This window comes from Castanea sativa, chromosome 5, assembly GCF_040712315.1.
Source record: "Castanea sativa cultivar Marrone di Chiusa Pesio chromosome 5, ASM4071231v1".
Taxonomy (NCBI): domain Eukaryota; kingdom Viridiplantae; phylum Streptophyta; class Magnoliopsida; order Fagales; family Fagaceae; genus Castanea; species Castanea sativa.
The window spans coordinates 30793320-30810962 of NC_134017.1; the positions used below are offsets into that span (position 1 = coordinate 30793320).

Below are 17643 nucleotides of genomic sequence, written 5' to 3' on the forward strand. Positions count from 1 at the left end.
CGACAGATAGCTATCTATTGAGGTTTAATGAGGCTCGACAGCTGCTATCTATCGAGGTATATATCGAGGTTACGGAAATCAGAATTTTCAGATATGATTTTTGGGCCAGGCTTTTGTATTTGTGTAGGGTTTCTTTTCTCACAACCCTAGACATATATAAGGCTTATTTTAGAGGCTGTCACACAAGAGAATACAAGGAGAACATATGCAAAAGGTGACCGAAGCCTTATTCTCTCTGAAAGAAGCTATTGCGTCTTTGTGCCTTAGGGTTTTGTAACCAAGTGCTTCTTGATCTTCATTGTTGATGAAGTGAAGAACTTTGCAACCAACATCTTCTTCTCTAGTTGGTGATTGAAGTCGCGTACTGGGATCCACGCAATTGGTTAGTCATGTACTGGGATTCATGCATCAAAGGGTGGCGTTCATATATTGAAGAGTTAAGAGGATCTGAAGTAGTAGAAGGTTTCTACTGTGAGTTCATCTACAGTTATTGTAGAGTCTAGGGACAAAGGTTTTGTACTAGATCTGAAACTTCTCTTTACTATAATGGATTGCTTTTTGGGAAGGTTTTCCCCTAGGTTTTTTACTTTGAAACTGGTTGGTTTCATTGATTTTCCTGGGTTATCATATCTTGTCTTATTTATTTTTCTGCTACACTTAGTTTTGACATGATATTGATGTTTGTTTGTTTTAACAAGTTTTATGCATAATAAATCTAATTAACAACTTGGGTTTAAAACTTGTTAATTCTATCAACCGGGGTCTAGATTTCCCAACAAGTGGTATTAGAGCGGGTACACTCTGATTGGATTAATTTCCTGAGTGTGATCCTTGACCCCCGTTGTCATGGATTGTGGACTATCTCTTTTGATTCCTCCTTTATTTGATGGCACTAATTATGCGTATTGGAAAGTTCATATGAAAGTTTTTTTGCAGGCTCTAGGTGAACAGGTATGGCAAGCTGTTGAAGTTGTCTGGATTAAGCCAAAGGAAGCGCCAGTGGATTGGGAGGATGCAACAATCATAGCGGAAAATTTCAACAGTAGGGCCTTGAATGCTTTGTTTTATGTGGTGACCAATGAGGAATTCAAGAAAATATCATCCACAGAAGTTGCCAAGGAAGCATGGACCATTTTTGAGACCACCTATAAAGGTACCAAGGCAGTGAAGACTGTGAAGCTTTAAAGACTCACTAGCAGCTTTGAAGAAATAAGGATGGAAGAGGATGAGACCTTTGATAAGTTCTATGCTAAACTCAAGGATAATGTGAATTCTGCCTTCAACCTTGGAGAGTCTATAGTAGAATCCAAAATTGTTTAGGAAAATCCTTAGGTCCTTACCCGAAAGATTCCATGCCAAGATCACTGCCATTGAAGAAGCAAAGGACATTGATCAAATTCCTTTGATTGAGCTTGTAGGGAACCTCCAAACCTATGAGATGGGATTAGGCTGAATGAGAAAAAGTGGAAAGAGTAAAAACTTGGCTCTTAAGGGTATAGAGGAAGAGATTGAGGACTCTGAAGATGAAGATGATGATGATGATGAGAATGAGGATCTAACCTTCATAACTGATGAGATTATCAAGCTTCTTCAATTTAGGAAAAAGGATAAGGGCAAACCTCTTAAGAAATCTAACTCCTCTAGGAAGGGTAAAAATGAGAAACCCCTCATCCAATGCCATGAGTGCAAGAGTTTTGGTCATATAAGGATAGAGTGCTCAAATTACCTTATAAGGAAAAAGGTCAAGAAGTCAAAAGATAAATGGTTGGTTGCTACTTGGAGTGACACTGAGAATGACTCTTCTGATGAGTATGTGGATGAATGTAGTCACGTTATGGCCTTTGTTGCCTCAACTGATAAGGTGATTGTGGAGAGTGCTAGTGATAGTGAGGATTATTCTGATGATGAAATATCCAAGAAAATGACCCTTCAGGAAGCCTATGATAAGCTATGCATTGAATTCATAAGATCTGAAAAGACTTCTCATCTTTGTAGAAAAGAGCTTGATGAGGTAAAAACTGAAAAACCTGACCTGTTGGTCAAGCTAGATGAGACTACAAGGTTAGTTGAGACTCTTGTTATGGAGAACACCTCATTAGAAGAGAAGGTCAAGAATCTTGAGGTTGAGCTTAGTCAAGCTAGAACTCAAATAGAGAGGATGTCTAGTGCAAAGCTTGAAGAGGTCTTGAGTACTTAAAAGCTTAGTTTTGATAAGATTGGCTTAGGATATGCTGTCTCCTTTGGTCCGTCCTCTTCCACGGCTTTTGGATCAAAGACTGTCATTGTGCCTCAATTCGAGAAAGGTAATAAAAGTATGAAATCAAAAACTGTTTTGGCTAATTCTAAATCCTTTGTTAGACCTCATGTTTGTCACCATTGTGGTGTTTCTAGACAGTCGTCCTAATTGCTTTAAGTTGCATCCTCATAAGCAAGTGTCCAAATGGTCACAAGTTTCCTCTTAAGGACCTATACCTTTGTTTGGAGAGTTATTTAAAGTCTTGAGCTTTTTAACTCAGTTTCAGGAGAATTTAAATTCTTCCATGTCCTTTAGTAAACATACTAGGATACGTGTCTTTTCATCTTCACGGCCAAAGACTCGTGTTGTGTGGGTGAGAAAGGAGCCTAAGACTTAATTGTCTTTTCTGTTTTTCCTCTGCTTTAATTCTTTCTATTTAAAGTAGGACTCTCTTTGCTTGATTTGTTTTCTACTTTTGAAATCATGCTTTCATGCATCTGCATTCTTCTATCATGCCTTTATGCATTTGCATCTTTCTTTTATGCTTTCATGATTGTTTGTCTGTTTTTGTTTGGTTGTTTAGTTTTTATTTTGTTTTGTTTTCAAAAAAAAGAAGAAGGAAAAATTAGAATAATACAAAAATAGTGTGTGTTTGTGTACATCGGTTCTTGTAAACCTTAAAATGGCCATTGAAAGAAATAGAGTTTTCTAAACTTTGTATCTCTTGTAGCTTAGATGAGCATTCTCTATACACAACTAAGCAAGTGAGCTTTGTGGCTCTTTGTTTGTGATGAGTAAGGTTAAGTGATCTCTTGTACTTAACACTCGTATCACTCTTTTTGGCGGGTAGGACTAGAAAATCCTAAGAGAAAGGCATAAATAACTATCTCACCACTGTTACCCGCCAATCATGAAATGACATCTGTATGCTTCGGCATAGTGAAAGTGCAATATCAATGACATCTGTATGCTTGGGCATAGCAAAAGTGTAATGTCAAAACCTTAGCATAATTGGGTATTTCTTTTCTCTCTTTTATATACCCATGCATGGTTTGCTTAACCAAAAGAAAATATGCAAAGAAAATAAAAGCAAAAAGATCAAAAATGCTTTAAATATGATTGCAAACGTGTTTTCTAGGAGATGTGAGAGTTATAGGATGTATCTCAAAGGTAATAGTCCACATCAAACAGTTATGATTGTGTGTGAGTTAAAGTGGTTTTTTTTTTTATCTCAAATCGTCATAACATAGAGACACTTATGCAATCTTGTAATGTTTTCACATACAACACGCAATATTCTTTGCTACTTTTAATACATGTGTAGATACAATGTGATTTGGCCATCACAAGGTTTACATGTGTTGATGTATACTCACTAAACTGTCTTGACTTGTTTTTAAAATATAAAATTGGTTAGACTTTTTTAGTGTGTGTGTGTGTGTTTTTGAGAGTTAAATGCTTAACTTTTATTGGTTGAGAGATGTTTTGAGAGGTTAAAATGTTGGTTGGATCATTGGCTGAGTTGCATGTTTGATTGCATTCATATCTGTGTTTTTTTCCTCTTTGAAAAACTATTTTTAAGCCATCTTGACACCTTCTCCATACCTCTAGATACTTGGCTTATTTGCCGAGATCTTTAGTTGATTTTTTATCATAATCTCGACACCTCTCGATAGCTAGGTGGATCAATCGAGAAACTTTCTGTCCCCTTGATAGCGTCTCGATAGTTGTTCGATCCATTGAGGTATGCTTGATAGCTTCTTAATACTTCTTGATCCATCGAGATCCTCTACATGAATTTTTTTTACATGTTTTGCATGGTTCTCTTAACTTGTCATCCATAGCATCTTGTTTCATTACATTTATGCATTTATATGGATCCTTAGTACCCCCTTGATAATTTTTTATTATCTTTATATTTCTCGAGTAAAGCTTTATAGCTTCCTGTACCCTCTGTCAATCGTGACAAAAAGGGAGAGAAATTGGAGACTTTGTGGTTTCTTTCTTCAAGATTCTACAAGTTAGGGGGAGAAATACATGCCATTGTAAGGGGGAGTTGTGTTTCATTTTGTTAGGGGGAGTGTTTACCTCCTTGTTGTTGTAGGAGCTACTTTTAGCTTCTTGTTCTTGTACCCTAGGTCTTGTAACCATTTTTACATACATTGTGCTTATCTTTGGTATATGTGATGATGTATGTTTTTTTTTCACCTACCTTTACATGTGTTGTTTCTTTTCTATCTTTATACACATGTTTCTTTATTTGTATGCAATCTATTATTTCTGTTTCACACTAAGATGCCTTGATGAGTTTTGTTTAAAGTATTTCAAAAATATAGGTTGTCAAAGTCTTCCATGCCATGAACTCTCTTCTTGTAAAGTTTTCAAGAGTTTATGTTAGGATAGATTTTATTGTATTCAACAAGTGAGTATGAGTTGAGTGATTTATGACTTTTCTCATATGTTCATTTGTTTGTTGTGGTTTTGTCACGGATTGCCAAAGGGGGAGATTGTTAAGAACATATTTTATGTAGTTGGCAAATCCTTTGACAAAACGCACTTTACTTGTATTTGAGTAGATCTAAAATGTGTTTAATACTTCAAAGAACATGTTGTTCAAGTCTAGTATTAAAGCCATGAAGATTGGACCAAAAAAACAACTGAAGAAAAGGTTTTTACTAAAGTTGGACACCTGCTGGACACCTGCTCGACAGATAGTTATCTATCGAGATTTAATGAGGCTCGACAGCTGCTATTTATCTAGGTATCTATTGAGGTTACGAAAATCAAAATTTTCAGATCTGATTTTCGGACCAGGCTTTTGTATTTGTGTAGGGTTTCTTTTCTCACAACTCTAGACATATATAAGGCTTATTTTAGAGGCTGTCACACAAGAGAATACAAGGAGAACATATGCAAAAGGTGACCGAAGCCTTATTCTCTCTGAAAGAAGCTACTGCGTCTTTGTGCCTTAGGGTTTTGTAACCAAGTGCTTCTTGATCTTCATTGTTGATGAAATGAAGAACTTTGCAACCAACATCTTCTTCTCTAGTTGGTGATTGAAGTCGCATATTAGGATCCGCGCAATTGGTTAGTCACGTACTGGGATTCATGCATCAAAAGGTGGCGTTCATATATTGAAGAATTCAGAGGTTCTGAAGCGGTAGAAGGTTTCTGCTGTGAGTTCATCTACGGGGATTATAGAGTATAGGGACAAAGGTTTTGTATTAGATCTAAAACTTCTCTTTACTATTGTGGATTGCTTTTCGGGAAGGTTTCCCCCAGGTTTTTTACTGTGAAACTAGTTGGTTTCATTGGTTTTCCTGGGTCATCATATCTTGTCTAATTTATTTTTCTACTGCACTTAGTTTTGACATGATATTGATGTTTGTTTGTTTTAACAAGTTTTATGCATAATAAATCTAATTAATAACTTGGGTTTAAAACTTGTTAATTCTATCAACCGGGGTCTAAATTTCCCAACACACTTTATTTAATATTGATTTTGGGAATTGTTGATATCATGTCTTTGTTGGATTCCTTGAAAATTGACCTACCTATTGTGCTTATACTTTTCTTCTGCATTTTACGTGCAGTTGTGAAGGATCTTAAGTATCTTGACTCTTATGAGTGGATTAACGTGGAGGGGAATTCTGATACTGTTGGCATAACCAACCATGCTTAGGATTATTTAGGTGATGTTGTTTGTTGAATTACTAGAAATGGGGGATCTTGTATCACAGGGCAGCAAGTTTGGTGTGGTTGAAAGTGTCAATGCTACTAGTGATATTTATTGTCCGATTTTTTGGAAAGTGGTTGAAGTGAACTAAGAGCTCAATGACTCCTTGGGCCTGGTGAGTCACCTTTTCTAATTTGAGTTTCAGTTCCTTACATTATGTAGGGTTTTTTTTTTAGGGGGGGGGGGGGTCTGGATCCACAAGTAAATTTATAGATTGGAACTAGAGAGAAAAGATAACCATATTTTCTTTTTCATTGTTGACTGAAACTGAATGTCTCTATATTGCCAATCATCTAAAAGCTACACTAGAGTTTCAGGACATTGCTAACACTATATTTTTTGGTTTTCCTTTTGAAGTACAATTAGCCTTTGATTTTGTAACTGCTTGTTCTCATGTTGTGATAGTGAAAGTAGTGGTTTTACAGTTTTGGTTTTACAGTTTTTTATCTTAAAAAGTGCTCACTTATTTTTTATTTTTTGTTTGCTTGTCTTTCTTTGGAACAGGTCCAGAACAACACCATATACTGAAGCTGAGGGTAAGGTACTCCAATTCAATACATTCTCTTTGGCATCTGTGTTAGAACATTTTAGCCTTTTTTTTAGGGTTTTATTTTATTTTATTTTATTTTTTTTATAGCTAATTTTAAACTACAAGTTTCTATTTACACACACACACACACATACACACACACACACACTTTGTTTCTTCTTTGGGAACATTGTTGCGAAACTTTGACCCACTAGCACCTTGGGTACCTTCTTTCATAAATAACGTGTGGAACGTAACTGAACAAACTGTATGTTTTGTGCCCCCTGCTAAAAAGCTTTACTCTCTACTACTTAGTGCTTACAGGATGTGTATGGAGGCCACTTTAGTAGACAATGACTTGCATTATAGATGTGCTCTTGTGATTCATGGAATGCAATTATGACATTTTATAGGAGGTTAAACAAGAATGTGAGTTTAAATACTGTTTTAATTATGTATTTCCTCTTGACTCTTAAACTAGCCAAGCTTAAGTCTCTCAAAGTATTTTTGACTTTTTTTTGTAGGAATGATCCACAAGAGACACACACTTTGTTCCAAATCAGTTATGAAATAAGGTACATTGTTTATGAAATAAGGTACCCAAACTTTGTTTCAAATTAGTTACATTCAGTTTCTATTTATAACATGTGCACAATTATTTTTTTTGTTTATTGCATTTTTTTTCTTTTAGTTTTAGCTAGTCCTGATATGGTCAGTTTTAATTTTAAGAAATGAGTTTAAATTTGAAATGAATTTAAGAAATAAGTGTTTTCTTACTTGAATTTGAATTTGAATTTTGGAAATGTTAATAGAATAAATTACCTCCTTTAAAATGTTGACAGTTCAGTACAATCATTCATTTTCACTTACCAAGTTTGCATCTATACATTTGTAAATTGCTAATATGTGACTTTTTTTGTGCTGATTTTATTTGTTTATATTTTTAGGTAGGTGCATTTTCTTCCTAAAATGAACTACCCTTATTTGGCTTTTTATTCAGGTTTGGCACTTATAACAATGACTAATGGACGACACTTTTTGCAGGCATCAAAAGAACTTAGTGATTAATGGGATCTCATGCGCATTGAAGAGGACCTGGCTATAGATGTCTAGATGGCAGATGTGAGTCACTATGTTTTCAAAATTTCCAATGAATTGGTCTTGAAGGTTAAAGGTTATAAGAATCTTCTATTTTGAAAGGGAACAATGTAAATTTAAGAGTGTAAAGGGCAGTAGGCAAAGTAGTTGAGTTGTATTGATTTTTATAGTTTGTTTCAAGTTATTAAATTTTGATTAATGTGAAAGAGTGCATCCAAATTTATTTAATTTTTTTTAACAAGAAAATAATTATTTCAACGGTTGGGTGCTGGTGGATAAAAGTAATAAGCATACTTTAATCTACATTTATGTGTATATATTTTGATAGTTATTAACCGTTGATAAATGTGTAATACTTTTTTCAATGGTTGCATAGGCCGTAGAAAAATGTTATCGACACGGTTTTTAATAACGGTTCTCTACTGTCATTCCAACTGTTGAAAATATTTTTTTTGATGGTTTTTAATACTTTTTTTGACGGTTTCTGAAGGAAAAATTCTGGTTTTGCATCTCATGCAAAACCCACAGCGGAAGCGACGAACTAGGATCTATTTCATTCATGATTGATTACGTGTACAATATAAATTTCAGAATTTAAGAACAAGATAGCGTACCTTGGTGTGGAGAAATTCAAAACAAAGATTAGAAGCACTTGGGAACACTTTTAATCTTCACTCCAATTCCACTTTACGCCCAAGATGTGTGGTCTCTCAATCAGTTTTCAAGGGAGAATGAAAGTGTGTCTCACACTCTCTCACACACGGTTTCTTTTTCTTTTCTAATCTCTTCTAATAAAAATTCTGTATGTTTCTCCCTTTATAACTAACTGATTATCTAATTAGGTTGGCCTATTGGGCCTTTCCAATTGGGCTTTAGTGTGTGGCTTGGAGTGGGACCAAAAGGGACCAATAAGACACTAGCTCCAATGGGCCTTGGGCTTTTCCGTCAACTCTTGACAAGTCCAAAGTTACCATTAATTATATTTAATACCACTATATAAATATAGTTGCACTCTAGGCCTTATTAATAAATTATATCCCAAGACTTTATTAAACACGTAACCCCTTCATAAAATATTCGTAGTAACACAAAGTCATAAATGTAGACTGCCACTTTGTAAATTACTACATCTTATCCTTGAGTACCCGGTTTAATTCTTTAAAGTTATTCATTATATATTTATGAAATCCAGTTTCACAAATATATACTTTAGTAATTTCTTACTAAAGTGGTTAGGCCTAACTCTCTGAATAACTGAAACCATTAAACTTATCTCAAGGGAATATTTTATATCTCCATCAAGAGACTATGAATTCCATATTAAGAATATATGTTCCATCAACACTAAATGTGGCTGCCCAACATACTAAGGTTTTGACCGTCACTTCAGGTCTCACTCCTGATATATCAAAGCAACCTACACTTCATGATCAGGTCCATTATTCTTTCAGGATTAAGAGTTCATGCAAATAGAAGTCGTGAGATCTATTATTCATTTGACAGTCATTAGGAGAATAATAAATCTCACAGCGGTCCAGTTCAATATGTTTTAACTCTTAAAACATATCAACATATCAACTAGAAGCTTCCACTCCCATGATCAAGACAAATAATCTTAATTGACACGTTATAGTCTTCGCAGATGAAATGTCCAATTTCATCACCGACTACGAACTATTAATTCTGAGTTTACAAAGAACTTGTGATTTACATCTTCTGTGACTTTTCACATAAATCACATACAATGCATCTCATGGACTATATGATAATGTCCCATATTCACGTAACCACTATTTTAGATAATAATAAAATAACTTTATCAAACACAATATTAAGTCATACATAATGTCATACATAATATCATACATAGCATCATACAATAGGATTTAAGGGCACTAATCCTAACAATCTCCCACTTGCCCTAAAGACTATTGTGCACTAATCTAACTCCCATTCCCTCCAAATGTGACTCGAAAGTCCTTTGAGGTAAGGCTTTGGTAAAAGGATCTGCTAGATTATTTGCACTTTCAATCTTTGCTACCACAACATCTCCACGAGCAACAATATCTCGAATGATGTGGTACTTCCTCTCAATGTGCTTTCCTTTCTTGTGATTTCTTGAATCTTTGGATTGTGCAACTGCTCCACTATTGTCACAAAACAATATGATGGAAACTTGCTCCATTCTCACAACACCAAGATCAGAAAGAAATTTCTTGAGCCAAATAGCCTCCTTTGCTGCTTCACAAGCAGCAACGTACTCGGCTTCCATGGTGGAGTCCGCAATACAAGATTGCTTAACACTCCTCCAACTTATGGCTCCACCTCCCAAGGTGAAAACACATCCTGAAGTGGATTTTCTGAAATCTAGATCTGATTGAAAATCTGAATCTGTATAGCCAATGGGAATCAAATCCTTACTATGGTAAACAAGCATATAATCTCTCGTTCTCCTAAGGTACTTGAGAATATGCTTTACAGCTTGCCAATGTTTTGGTCCTGGATTTGATTGATATCGGCTAACCATGCCAACTGAATAACAAATATCTGGTCTAGTACAAAGCATGGCATACATGAGACTTCCTACTGCAGAAGCATAAGGAACTTGTCTCATCATATTTTCTTCCTCTTGAGTCTTAGGCCTTTGGTCATCAGACAGAGGAACTCCATGTCTAAAAGGAAGTAATCCTTTCTTGGAGTTTTGCATGCTAAACCGTTCTAGGACCTTATCTATATATCCAGCTTGTGATAAGCCTAACATCTTATTCTTGCGATCTCGCCAAAGCTTGATCCCTAGAATAAAGTTAGCCTCACCCAAGTCTTTCATATCAAATTGGCTTGACAACCAAACTTTAACCGATGACATTACCCCTACATCATTCCCAATGAGTAGAATATCATCAACATAAAGCACTAGGAACATTACTACTTTGTCTCGATGTCTTTTGTACACACATGGTTCATCAAGATTTTGTTCAAAACCAAATGACTTGATTGCTTGATCAAATCTGATGTTCCATGACCTAGATGCTTGTTTAAGTCCATAAATGGACCTATTCAACTTGCATACCATATGCTCTTGGTTCTTCGCTATGAAACCTTCTGGTTGCAACATGTATATTTCTTCTTCAAGATTACCATTAAGAAATGCAGTCTTGACATCCATTTGCCAAATCTCATAATCATAATGAGCAGCAATGGATAAGAGAATCCTGATAGATTTAAGCATGGCTACTGGCGAAAAAGTTTCATCATAATCAATACCTTCTTTTTGTGTATACCCTTTCGCCACTAGTCTTGCTTTAAAGGTTTCAACCTTTCCATCTATCCCTCTCTTTCTCTTGTAAACCCATTTGCAACCAACAGGTTTAATGCCATTAGGCGCCTTTACAAGATCCCATACATGATTTGAATTCATAGAATCCAATTCAGATTTCATAGCTTGAACCCAATGATGTGCATCTATATCACTCATTGCTTCATCATAAGTGTAAGGATCCGATTCAGGCTCTTCTGAGATAGCCTCATAAGTTTCTCCCAAACCTATGAATCTTATAGGAAGCCGAATAATTCTCCCACTACGACGAGGCACCTGTGTACTAGACATCTCATGAGTAGTATCTTGTGGTGTATCTAATACAGTCACATTATCCCTAGTTTCATCCATTGGTTGTTCAACTACAGGTTCATTCATTTCAGCCAAGACAACTCTACTTCTAGGAGTAAAATTATTCATATAGTCATTTTCCAAGAATTTGGCATTTGTGCTAACAAACACTTTATTATCCTTATGACTATAGAATAAACCTCCAACTGTTCCTTTTGGATACCCTACAAAAAATACCACTTCTGTTTTAGACTGTAACTTGTCAGACTTTCCTTTCAACACATGTGCTGGACAACCCCAAATGTGAAGATGTCTCATACTAGGCTTACGCCCATTCCACAACTCTACAGGTGTTTTAGGAATAGACTTCGAAGGTACTAAATTCAGAAGATACATCGCAGTATTTAAGGCATATCCCCAAAAAGAAATTGGTAGAGTCGAATAACTCAACATGGACCTAACCATATCCAAAAGAGTCCTATTCCTTCTTTCTGCTACACCATTTTGTTGTGGTGTTCCAGGTGCAGTCAATTGGGATATAATCTCATTTTCAGTCAAGTAATCCTTAAAATCACCAAGAAGGTATTCGCCACCTCGATCAGATCGAATGGCCTTTATGTGTTTACCCAATTGATTCTCAACTTCAGCCCTAAACTCTTTGAACTTTTCAAAGGCTTCGGACTTCCGTTTCATTAGGTACACATAACCAAATCTAGAGTAATCATCAGTGAAAGTAATGAAATACTCATAGCCACCTCTTGCTTGGATTGACATAGGACCACATACATCTGAATGTACTAGTTCTAGCAAATCTTGGACTCTTCTACCTTTTGCATTAAAAGGTCGTTTGGTCATCTTACCTTCTAAACAAGATTCGCAAACTGGAAAACCATCAAAGTCCATGGGCTGTAAAAGTCCATCTTTGATTAGTCTTTGAATCCTACTTGAATTAATATGACCTAAACGCAAGTGCCATAGATATGCATCACTATTAGAAGGAAACTTTCTCTTTAATGATTTCACATGAGAGTTACTATCTAATTCAGAATTGTATAATTCATGCTTATCAGGAGTTAAAATATAAAGACCATCTACAATATTGCCAGAACAGATAAACACTTTATCCTTCTTTATTACAACATTGTCTTTCAGGATAACACAATATCCATGTTTACCTAAGTAAGTTGCAGAAATTAAATTCCTACGAACATTAGGTACATACAAACAGTCTTCCAATATTAAAACTCTAGACTTAAAACACAAATTAAACACTCCAACAGCTTCAACCGGAATCTTGCTCCCATCAGCCAAAGTAAGAAATAGTTCTCCTTCATTCAACTTTCTGGTCTCCTGGAACCCCTGCAAAGAATTGCAGATATGATTAGTACAACCTGAATCCACACACCAGGAATCTGTTGGATTCTGTACCAAACATATTTCAAGAAGAAATGAACTTTTCATACCTTTATTCTTGGCAGCCTTGAATGTTGGACAATTCCTCTTCCAATGTCCTTTCTCACCACAATGGAAATACTTTCCTTTGGTTTTCTTTCCTTTGTTGGCAACCCCTAAGGCAATTTGTTTACCATCTTTCTTAGTGAAGTCCTTTTTCTTCTTCTTCTTACCCTTGCCTTTCGACTTAGGTTGAGAAGTAGAAGCTTCACCCACATTGGCTTCAATACTAGAAGTACCAAGGATACCTTCTGCTGCTACTAACTCATTCATTAATTCAGATAAAGAATAAATCTTTTTGTTTATATTATAATTAAGTCTGAATTCCTTGAATGAATCTAGTAGTGACTGGAGTATCATATCCATTTAAGATTCTCCATCAATGTCGACACCTAAAACTTCCAATGTGTTCAAATTAGCAATCATCCTAAGACAATGCTCCCTAATTGAACTTCCTTCAGCCATTTTGGTATTATAAATTTGCCTCATGGTTTCTTGCCTTGCAGAACGGCCTTGCTCACCAAACGTCTCCTTCAGACTATGCATTATGTCCGAAGCAAGTTCTACATCCTGCATTTGATGCTGTAGAACATTTGAGATAGATGCTAGGATGTAGCACTTGGCCATCTCATTAGATTTCTGCCAACGATCATATCACTGTTTTTCCTCAAGAGGAGCATCTAATGAAGGAAATTTAGGACATGGTTGAGTAAGCACATACTTGTGCTCTTCAGCAGTAAGAACAATGTCCAAATTTCTTTTCCAGTCAACATAGTTGGATCCAATCAGTTTGTTTTGGTTAAGAATAGAAACAAGTGGACTAAATGATGCCATGACAAAATCTGAAAATAATAAACATGAATATAATAAGTAAATTGGACATTATCAATTTAGTATAAAAGCATATAATATGGAACCTTAATAAAACCATAAATTATTATATGCAACGACAACCCAATCTCATATTCAATATCCCTCAGCATAGAGTGAACATAAAATACTATGATTGATTGAGAACAATTCTCATTACTAGTGCTATCATGATAACTCTTATCAAACACTAATAATATGCTGTTTTACATTTAGCCTCTAAGTAATAATAGTAAGAACTCAGCATAGAGGATACTAAAATACTTAGTCTAGTGTATACCATTGTCTAGAATCATGTGTAACCACATCTCATCCCTTTAACAGGCTTATTTTGTAGTACCATGACAAAACACCCTCCGCATGGAATGCAAAGCTCGAAGCTAAGACAATGTGTTTATCAAACCACTATAAACCAAGAAATTCAATCTTGTAGGACTATGAAATAAATACTCTCCGCATGGAATGCTAAGCTCGAGGCAAAGACAAAGTATATATTTCACACTACTATGAACCAACAATGGAGGCCGTGAGATCCAACCCTTGAATCTCTCTCCCACTAGATATTTTAAAATAAAGGTTTTTAAGATCAAAAATGATAATAATGCTAGACACGTGAAAAATTATAATCCTAATCTAATTAGGAATAAATTTCATTAGACTAGCATTAACATATGTAAATATATATAACGTAATAAAACCCTTTATTATATATAAAAATTTATATTATATTATATATAATATAATATACAAATTAATATATATAATATATATTTAATTACATTACGTTATATATATGTATTAAATATATTATAATATAATATATAATATATATTATAATATAATATATATATATATATATATATGTATTACATTACGTTATGACATATATATATTATAATATATATATATATATATTATAATATTATATTACAATTTTTCCTTGACAACATATATTTTTGTCAGAAGATTTGAATCCACAAAGATTCACCTTTTTCAAAGCAACAAAAAATGGTCAAAGCAAGCAATATAGTCCAAAAGGTCCAAAACTTTAACCATTCACAATACGGTTACATAACTGTTGCTTTTGAAGAAAGTTTCAAGCGGTTTTGGTGTAAATCCGTGCGGTTTTCATAAACTTGGTGCATCCAATCCGTGTTAACCATGCAATGAATTCAAAGTCAAACGGAGCAATAATGATTCAAAGTTTTTGACAAGTGCATAACTGCCAATCAAAAACTGCTAATCATATATTCTACATGCAGTCCGTACATGACAATTTCACAAATTCTACATGCAATCCGTTAACTTCCATTAATTGTTATTGAATCAATGTTCAATCCTTGCATGTAGAACAATATATCACATATATTTATCAATGCATATAAGATTTATGCAACAATATCTTTATGCAGAAATTTAAAAAACACAAAGATAACGGTTTTTTTAAATTCCAAAATTCAATCACACGCTATACAATCATGATATGAAAACCTGGCTCTGATACCAATTGAAGGAAAAATTCTGGTTTTGCATCTCATGCAAAACCCACAGCGGAAGCGACGAACTAAGATCTATTTCATTCATGATTGATTACGTGTACAATATAAATTTTAGAATTTAAGAACAAGATAGCGTACCTTGGTGTGGAGAAATTCAAAACAAAGATTAGAAGCACTTGGGAACACTTTTAATCTTCACTCCAATTCCACTTTACGCCCAAGATGTGTGGTCTCTCAATCAGTTTTCAAGGGAGAATGAAAGTGTGTCTCACACTCTCTCACACACGGTTTCTTTTTCTTTTCTAATCTCTTCTAATAAAAATTCTGTATGTTTCTCCCTTTATAACTAACTGATTATCTAATTGGGTTGGCCTATTGGGCCTTTCCAATTGGGCTTTAGTGTGTGGCTTGGAGTGGGACCAAAAGGGACCAATAAGACACTAGCTCCAATGGGCCTTGGGCTTTTCCGTCAACTCTTGACAAGTCCAAAGTTACCATTAATTATATTTAATACCACTATATAAATATAGTTGCACTCTAGGCCTTATTAATAAATTATATCCCAAGACTTTATTAAACACGTAACCCCTTCATAAAATATTCGTAGTAACACAAAGTCATAAATGTAGACTGCCACTTTGTAAATTACTACATCTTATCCTTGAGTACCCGGTTTAATTCTTTAAAGTTATTCATTATATATTTATGAAATCCAGTTTCACAAATATATACTTTAGTAATTTCTTACTAAAGTGGTTAGGCCTAACTCTCTGAATAACTGAAACCATTAAACTTATCTCAAGGGAATATTTTATATCTCCATCAAGAGACTATGAATTCCATATTAAGAATATATGTTCCATCAACACTAAATGTGGCTGCCCAACATACTAAGGTTTTGACCGTCACTTCAGGTCTCACTCCTGATATATCAAAGCAACCTACACTTCATGATCAGGTCCATTATTCTTTCAGGATTAAGAGTTCATGCAAATAGAAGTCGTGAGATCTATTATTCATTTGACAGTCATTAGGAGAATAATAAATCTCACAGCGGTCCAGTTCAATATGTTTTAACTCTTAAAACATATCAACATATCAACTAGAAGCTTCCACTCCCATGATCAAGACAAATCATCTTAATTGACACGTTATAGTCTTCGCAGATGAAATGTCCAATTTCATCACCGACTACGAACTATTAATTCTGAGTTTACAAAGAACTTGTGATTTACATCTTCTGTGACTTTTCACATAAATCACATACAATGCATCTCATGGACTATATGATAATGTCCCATATTCACGTAACCACTATTTTAGATAATAATAAAATAACTTTATCAAACACAATATTAAGTCATACATAATGTCATACATAATATCATACATAGCATCATACAATAGGATTTAAGGGCACTAATCCTAACAGTTTCAACCATTGAAAATAGAAAATTTTCTTGTAGTGACCATAAATAGTTGTCCATGTCATAAGGGTCATACATAGCATAGTCGTCCATAGTGATGATCATTCTACACAGAAAAATTTAATCACACTTGGGTACCACAAATGGAATTTTCCCGACAAGTCCACTACTTAAGAACATGGGAGCAATCTCCTCATAATTTGCTTCCACTAACTCTACTTAGCCAACAAACCTGTCATGAGGAGAGTAATACAAAACAAGGAGATTCACTCAAGATCCCTTGTATAAAAGCCATACATGATTCAATTTGAGGTATATGAGACAAAAACCATAAATCACTACCATTTGAGTTTATTGGGTTCATATGAGTCTTTAACTTAAGCATTGGAGAAGGTTAGGCTGGTTGTTAAGATTTGTGACCTTAAATCCTATTGTATGATGCTATGTATGATATTATGTATGACACTGTGTATGACTTAATATTGTGATTAATAAAGTTGTTTTATTATTATCTAAGATAATGGTAACATGAATATTTGGAAATTATCATATAGTCCATGAGATGCATAGTATGTGATTTAGTCATAAAAGATATAAGTCACAAGTTCTTTGTAAACTCAAAATTTATAGTAGTCAGTGATGAAATTGGGCATTTCATCTGTGAAGACTATAACGTATCAACTAAGATAATTTGTCTTGATCATGGAAGTGAAGACTTCTAGTTGATATGTTGATATGTTTTAAGAGTTAAGACATATTGAACTGAACCGCTGCGAGATTTATTATTCTCTTAATGACTATCAAATGAATAATAAATTTCACGACTTCTATTTGCATGAACTTTTAATCCTGAGAGAATAATGGACCTGATCATGAGGTGTAGGTTGCTTTGATATATCAGGAGTGAGATCTAAAGTAACAGTCAAAACCTCAGTATGTTGGGCAGTCACATTTAGTGTTGATGGAACATATATTCTCAAGATGGAATTCATAATCTCTTGATGGAGATATAAAATATTCCCTTAAGATAAGTTTAATGGATTCAGTTATTTAGAGAGTTAGGCCTAATCACTTTGGTAAGAAATTACTAAAGTATATATTTATGAAATTGGATTTTATAAATATATAATGAATAACTTTAAAGGATTAAACTGAGTACTCAAGGATAAGATGTAGTAATTTACAAAGT

At 34.5% G+C, this 17643-nt stretch overlaps 1 long non-coding RNA gene across 1 annotated transcript; it reads left to right on the top strand.

Annotated features, from left to right (window-relative positions):
• The first annotated feature begins 6792 nt into the window (after window positions 1-6792).
• Window positions 6793-7805, top strand: LOC142634186 (uncharacterized). Its single transcript, XR_012844069.1, has 3 exons — window positions 6793-6930; window positions 7026-7076; window positions 7546-7805. It is a non-coding gene; the product is annotated as an uncharacterized LOC142634186 (long non-coding RNA).
• The last annotated feature ends 9838 nt before the right edge of the window (window positions 7806-17643 follow it).